This window comes from Ovis canadensis, chromosome 12 (assembly GCF_042477335.2).
Source record: "Ovis canadensis isolate MfBH-ARS-UI-01 breed Bighorn chromosome 12, ARS-UI_OviCan_v2, whole genome shotgun sequence".
NCBI classification, from domain to species: domain Eukaryota; kingdom Metazoa; phylum Chordata; class Mammalia; order Artiodactyla; family Bovidae; genus Ovis; species Ovis canadensis.
This window is the reverse complement of record NC_091256.1, coordinates 80394725-80402393: the sequence shown is the minus strand read 5'-3', so window position 1 is coordinate 80402393 and position 7669 is coordinate 80394725.

Sequence of the window (7669 nt, the reverse complement as noted above, 5' to 3'; positions counted from 1 at the left end):
TGCCATACTGTCATAGCACCCTTCACCCCAGGAGGAGACCTGACGGCTCCTCCCTGTACCCTCTTCTGCCTCCATCCTGAGTCCATCCAGAGTGGCTCTCTACCCACTCCACCATACTGCCATCCTTCAAAATCTCCTCCAACTCATTTTGGCACGCTGGTTCTTTCCCTCATCTTCCATGGCTCATCTGTGTTTATTAAATATTATTTGGCACATAGTGAGCTCTTCAAAACAAGAGGTTTGGATTGCAAGGGATGGGCGGTGGGCTTGCAAGCCTGCAGAAACAAGGCTGCACTCCCTTACCTCCCTGTCTGTCCCCCACCACACCGACACTGTAACACAGACCCGGGCAACACTGTGCTGAGAAAAGAAAGCAATAGACTCAGGAAAAGCTTTAGAAACTGGGCCTGGTAACTTACTTAGCCTTAAAAGCTTGGATTCTAAAGGAGTCTGGAATGGAGGCTGTTGAATCCACGTTCTTCTTTACCAAGCGTGTCTGTTCCCTGGCCCTACACTCAGGACTTCTGCCGAGAAGGTTCTCTCATGGACCAGATCTGATGGCACCCCAAGCTCAACGTCACTGGTCCTCCACAGTGCCTGGTTTAAAAAAGTGAAATAACCATTTGGAGGGCACACCTCTCCAGCCGGGGTGTCTGCTGGCCTCACATCATTTAATAAGCTCAATTTTGGATATTGTAGCATTTTTTGTAGAACCTACATGGAAGGAGAGTGGATTTCTGATTGAGAATCCCCAAGGCACAGGGTGATTTCTCCTTCCAACCTCAGATACCATACTTTCCCATTCTCAGGCTTTGACAATGACAGTTACATGCCTGTCAGCAGCACTTTATTTATTTATTTATTTATTATTTTTTTTTTTAATTTAAAATCTTTAATTTTTACATGCGTTCCCAAACATGAACCCCCCTCCCACCTCCCTCCCCATAACATCTCTCTGGGTCATCCCCATGCACCAGCCCCAAGCATGCTGTATCCTGCGTCAGACATAGACTGGCGATTCAATTCTTACATGATAGTATACATGTTAGAATGCCATTCTCCCAAATCATTCCACCCTCTCCCTCTCCCTCTGAGTCCAAAAGTCCGTTATACACATCTGTGTCTTTTTTCCTGTCTTGCATACAGGGTCGTCATTGCCATCTTCCTAAATTCCATACATATGTGTTAGTATACTGTATTGGTGTTTTTCTTTCTGGCTTACTTCACTCTGTATAATCGGCTCCAGTTTTATCAGCAGCACTTTCTAGTTTCCAAGACAAGTTCCCAATCCAGCATCCTTTATGACCTCCTTGGCTCCCCCAAGAGATCAGAGGGACCAATGTTATCCCCATTGTACAGAAGAGACAGCTGAGTCTCAAGCTGAGCTAGCAGCAACCTCAGCACGTGTGCAGCAGCACGTTAGAAGCTGTAACCTGGCTTCTGTTTAAAGGTCAAGTTCTCATTGCGAAGCATGAGCGATGAAATCTTTTTCCTTAGATGATGGGAACGTTGGCAGCCGCTTCCTAGTTTCCCCTAACTTTGGGCACGAGCCTGCCTTGGATGAGGCCGTGCATTCTCTGAACGACACCGAGGTTGTGAAAGGCGTGATGGCGAGGTGAGACAATTCACCGAAAGGAGAGAGGACTTTTGAAGGCTGGAGTAAAAGAGGCTGGAGAGGGAGGCGGGGCATGGAAGGGCCAAGAGAGGCCCTGATTGAAAAGAAAAGAGGGAAATTATCACAATTCTAGCACTGCTGGAAAATGGGAAAGTTATTGCTGCACAAAGACCCTCTCGAAGCGCCTGCCTTCCAAAATTTCTACTGCACTCTCTGCAGTTACTTGTGTATGGCAGAAGTAGCATCTTTGTATTATATGAACAGTCTGCTTCATAATCAAATACCATCTGTCGCTACATCTGAACTTGTTTTCAACATCTGTGCGTTCTGGTCTTAACAAAGCTTTAAAAACTAATTCAAAAACTTTCACAGATCACTGACTAAATATGTGCATTGACCATCTTTCCATGTTGGTGTGTGGTGTTTCATCCATAGGTGCTTCCCTCTGCCTGGGCAGAGTGACGACATATACACTTGGAGGCTTTATTAAGCTTATTTCCTAATGGTCTTGGGTAGCCAAGTGCAAGAGGGGGACACTTGCTTCTGCACCAAGAGGACCCATCGTATTCTTTCTTGGTGCCAACATGGTCCCTTTCTGCCAATGAGAAACCTGTAAGTTGATCAGCTACCATACCCCAATTACTCAAAATGACACTACAGATGAAATGGCAACCAAGGGGAGAATCAACTGCATGGCTTCTACGCGGCTAAAGTGTGTTTGAACAAATGGTGAAGTAAAACCATGAGAGCTCTCGGGAGGATAAGGACGCTGTTACTTTGCACATGCTTCAGAAATGTGAAGTACATCTTTACAGAACTTTTGGCCAACCCCCTGGCAGATGTTGACCAGTTTTGCTTATGTATACATCAGTTGCAGAACACTAAAACAGAGATTGGAAATTTTAATTTAGTCAAGGCAGTTGGGCTAAAATGATGGCTTTTGTTGAAGCCATTAAAAAGAGCTGCCTAATGAAGTACAGTGCAGGGCTGGCAAACAGAGCCGTGATAGCAGGCAACGGCTTTCAAGCAGGAGAGAGGGAAGGCAGCGGCCGATCGGGCCTCAGAGTGCCAGGCAGCAGGGCATCCTTGGACAGAGGAAGGCATGGGGAGTCAGGGCAGAGGGGAAGGGGGGCTGGAGCCACGAGCAGAGGGGAGTCTGTCCACAACACTGACCCTCATGGAATCTTATCAGCACATGCGTGTGTCTGTGTATGCATGTGCGTGTGTGTGTGCCTGTGTGTATGTAAGGGGGCAAGTGACAGTTTTCTCTGGGAAAGCTTCTTTTAAGTTCCAGCCGCCCGTTTGCAAGGGGCCAGGAGGGAAGTGTGGTGTAGTGAGCAGGTGCACAGACCCTTGAAGGTGGCTTGGGTGAGTCTGAATCAGGGAGATGGACGGGTAGTGGCAAGCTGTGAGGCTGGGGAGCTCGTGGGAGGGGTGGGAGGCTGCTGGGTTAATGAGTCCGGGGATTGATTCTGCTGCTTCAGTACACTTGCCCTTCCCATGGCTGCCTGACCGCAAGGAGCTATTAGGTGTGCCCCGGAGACTCTTCCTTTCCCACTCAGGGTCAGGAGAGGCAGAGCAAAGATGACCTCGGGATTGATAGAAACCCACTTTAGCACAATCGGGCTGATGGATCACTGTTTAGATAATTGGACATTGCCTTCTTACACAGTGGTGAATACATTGAAAGCACTGGGCTCTGTTTAGTTGCTCAGTTGTGTCCAACTCTTTGTGACCCTATGGGCTGTAGCTCACCAAGCTCCTCTGTCCATGGGGAATCTCCAGGCAAGAATACTGGAGTGGGTTGCCATGCCCTCCTCCAGGGGATCTTCCCAATCCAGGGATCGAACCCAGGTCTCTCATATTGCAGGGGAATTCTTTACCATTTGGTAGGCTGTGTTTATTGTTTTCTTGTTTTAGTGGGAATTTTTGCTATGTGATCACTTAATACTCTAGTAGTCATGAATATTTTAAAAGAACAAACAATACTATATTAAGGGAAGACAACTATTATTATTAAGTATAATTATTTTCAGTGTGTAAATAAGTGAAATTGTCTTCAGTAAAAAACCATTATCAGCCAGGTATTACAAGAAATAGAGGGAGAAACAGTCCTTGTTCCCCTTATAGGGAACAGCATGAAACAGAAGTGTATCTTCATCAAACAACTTCTATTTTAGAAACCACCAGAGGAACTAGTTGATAATTGTTTCAAGTGATTGTCTGAGATTAAGCAGTGCATTTTTCTTCAAGCTGGCTCAGATATATAGACATGGCCACATATACACAACCAACCAGCAAACAACACATACACACAAAAAACTGCTATTGCTGTTTAGTGTTTTGAATGTGTCTATCCTGCTGTTGGATATTTGCCAGGAAGAGGATCAGACTTCTAATTCTTCAAGTGAAGTTAGCAAAAGCTCAAGATTAAGCCCTGAAAGTTCTGTGTTCCAGAACATCTTCCCACCCTTTTAGGAGTGAGGAACGTGCTCTGACCCGAGCATTCTGTAATGTTAATTCTTTACACAGGTGATGCTTAATGGACATGGTGAGCATTCTGACACAAACTGTTAGCTCCAATTAATTCTAAGACTTTTATAATTATAGAGATATATTAATCCCACCCACTGAAATATGCAAAAGTCAGTTCTATTGAGTTAAGGGATATTCACGTCTCACTCAGGTAAATATTGAAATCAGTTTTTGTTTTTTTTTAAATACGTATTTACTGACGGGCTGAGGGAACTGAGAGAGTTCTGACTGGGACATGGAAACCAGCATGGAATTCAATATTTCCTAAAATATTCTACTCCAGCCAGCAAGAGTAGAGTCTTCCCTCCCTACCCAACAGGTGATTGCAATTTGTCTGTAATATTATCTCCACTGCTTCAGTTAAATATCCAGATTCATCTCCAAAGGAACACATTTCCAGGAGGCAGGGAGAAGGGGAAAGAAGGAGAATTCCAATGAGATGCTGCATATATTTTGTATGTGCTAAAGAGAGAGCAGCAGATGCAATTTTGAAAGCCAAATTATTTGGAGGGGGGTGAGAAGAAAAATCAGAACCCAGTTGACATTGCTGATCACCCTGATGTACAGTTTCCAGTTCATTTCTTTTTCCTAGGATGTAGTGTCAGTAAATGGCACTGCTCTTAATGGGCTGCCAGTATTACTGCGAGAACTCTCCATCCTTTCTGCTGGGGCTTTGCTATAACTTGGCAATTTGTAAGCACATTGGGCTGAAGCGCGGCATACACATTGTCAGTCCAGATGCAATTTTCTGTTGCAATTACCAAAAATGAAATCAAAGAAGCTGCTTGGGATTTTAGCTGATGAGGACCTTAGTGGAAAAGGAATATTTGTACTGCTGTTTTCTTACTCCATGTTTTTTAGTCCTTGATTTTGTTCGGATTTATTTGGGGCTATCCTCGTCTTAGGAAAACTAAAGTTTAAACACTTCTGTTGAAATCAAGGTTGCTTCCATTACAGAATACATCTTTGCGATGGCACAAATGTGGTTTAAATATGGTTTTTGCCGCTAGAAGGTGAGGGCAGCACGTGTATGGTCTGCCCGGGGCTAAGATCATTAGCTTCCTCTCAGCCACTGCAAAGCTCTTCCCATTGCTGTGCTGTTTTTCCCCAAGTTTCATGGGATTCTCCGAGCATCCTACATTTTAGTCTGTGTTGATTCACTGGGGGATAGGGACCATATCTAAGCAAACCATTGTGTACAAGGTCTCATTATGAAACCCCTCTGCACACATCAACGCGTAACTCTTGAATGAACTACTGTTTCTTTAACAACTGACTTGGATTTCTCAACCGAATCCTGCAATTTCTATGACCTTGTAGACTGGAAGACACACGATTCATAAAAAGTATGTATTGACTGCAATAGGAAAGGAGGGTCCACTGGAACCATCAGTAGCTTAGTGAAGACTCACGGATTCAGAGAAGGAAAAATGTTCATGACTTCAATGATGTAGACCATGCCGTAGAAATGGAGTTGGTCTTCAAAGATAAAACTCTGGCTTAATGGCCAAGTCGGTTTTTCTCAAACTAAGGATGAAAAACTCCAGGAAATGAATAGAAACTGACTTCTGAGGGAGCAGGACATAGTGATTATCGGCTGGAAGAACTAGGGGCCTCCCAAAATGGGCTGTGAGATGAGATCAGGCTCACTACCACCAGAGTTCCCCGCAAGTCAAGAGCCACCATTATCACCGATGTGCCGTCTGCTGAAGACAAACAATCAGGGTCCTGCTTGAATCCCAGGAACACTTCAGTGTCACAAAGACCCTTCCATCAGGGACATACCCAGATTTTCATTGCTTCACCATCTTCTCTTTCCTCTGTTCTGTTCTTCCAAAACAGAAAAGAAGAAAGGAAAAGGAAAGCAGAAGATGGAAGGAAGAAAGAAAGGGAGAGAGTGAAGAAGGGAAGGAAAAGAAAGAAAATCCAGGAACTCTTGTATATACTCAGGAGCTTCCATTTGCTTTCTGATTTCAAAGATGGCTCTTCCCATCACCTTGTTCTCTGACGTGCTGAGCAGTGAGGCATTTGAGGCGTAGCAGAAAGAGAAAAACCTTGGCCCTGCTGACAAGACACACCACAGCATCTGGGGTGCTCCTCAGAGACCCGTGGTCAGGCTAACCTGGCCTCACTTTGCTGAGCTTGCAGAACCTAGAGGATGAGGTCACATTTGGCCACGACTATAAATAGACATCAGTGACAACTAAAACCAAAAGGGAGCTTTGCCTCTGATTTTTTAACAGGCTGATAACTCTGAACAAAGGCATTGGTCATCCATCAATATCTAGAAATCTTAAGAAGAGCAAAACAATCTGGAAAGTAATATTTGTCCCCTTCTTTCTTTTGCCTCTCTGGGCTTCCCTGGTGGCTCAGACAGCAAAGAACCCGCCTGCAATGCAGGAGACCTGGGTTGAATCCCTGGGTCGGGAAGATCCTCCTCCCTGGAGGAGGGCATGCCAACCCACTCCAGTCTTCTCGCCTGGAGAATCCCCATGGACAGAGAATCCCTATGCAGCCTGGCAGGCTCCACGGAGTCTCAAAGAGTCAGACACGGCTGAGCAACTAAGCATAGCACGAAGCAGAGTAGTCCTTTGGTCTGAGAAAGATAGCCCTTGGATTCAAATTCCAAGATAAGGAAGGATTCTGAGGAATTCCCCCTTGCCTGGGATTCCTAAGAAAAAGTATCCAACCATTCTCTTCCAGCAAATGGAATCCTGACCCATTTTGAAGCTGCCCAATGACTGTATCACAGAAGCAACTTTAGGTAATACACCATCGATTCACAGCAAGACCTAACGTGGCAGTCTGCAGCAAACCCCTCCTCCTGCCCTCGGCGTTACTTATATTTCACACAACTCATTGTCTCCTGAGAGCCCACCCTTAGCTAACAACTTAGCAGGGCTGAACAAGAGTAAAATAGCTTCCCTCGCTTCCAACCATCGCCTGTAAGAACCAGGGTCCAGCCATCTGCAGCACCTGTTCGTAGACAACTCAGTGGAGGTATTTGTCTTCCTAATCACAAAGAGAATTCACACAGGGAGGCAAGGTTCTTCCATTTTATGGAGTGGTGGGACAGGCTGCCTGGGAGCCAGCCTTCCACTTCCCAGAAGCACAAGCTGCTGCTGCTCTCTGAGCCTCTGAACCCCCTTGCATCAGAACAGCAGGGTCAGTGTGCTTTGGCGAGAAAACAGGAGCCCCAGCCCCGGGTTCTAACATTAATAACAGGATCCGAGCAAAGTCTGTTCAGTCAGAAAATGTAAGTAAAACTCTAAAAAAACTGCCATCTGGACCAGGGAAACATGTCATCTTTCAGACTATGCATAGCATCAGTGTTTTTCTTTTCACAAATTTAGCACTCTGCCCCCCATTTCCCCTGCTGCCTCATCCCCCATTCCGTCACAACCCCCCCCATCACCCTCTCCACAGCTCTGTCATTTGAGAAGCTCCATCTTCACTTTTCTTTGTATTTAATTTTTCATATCATTCGCAGGACATATCACATATTTGTTGTGATGTATT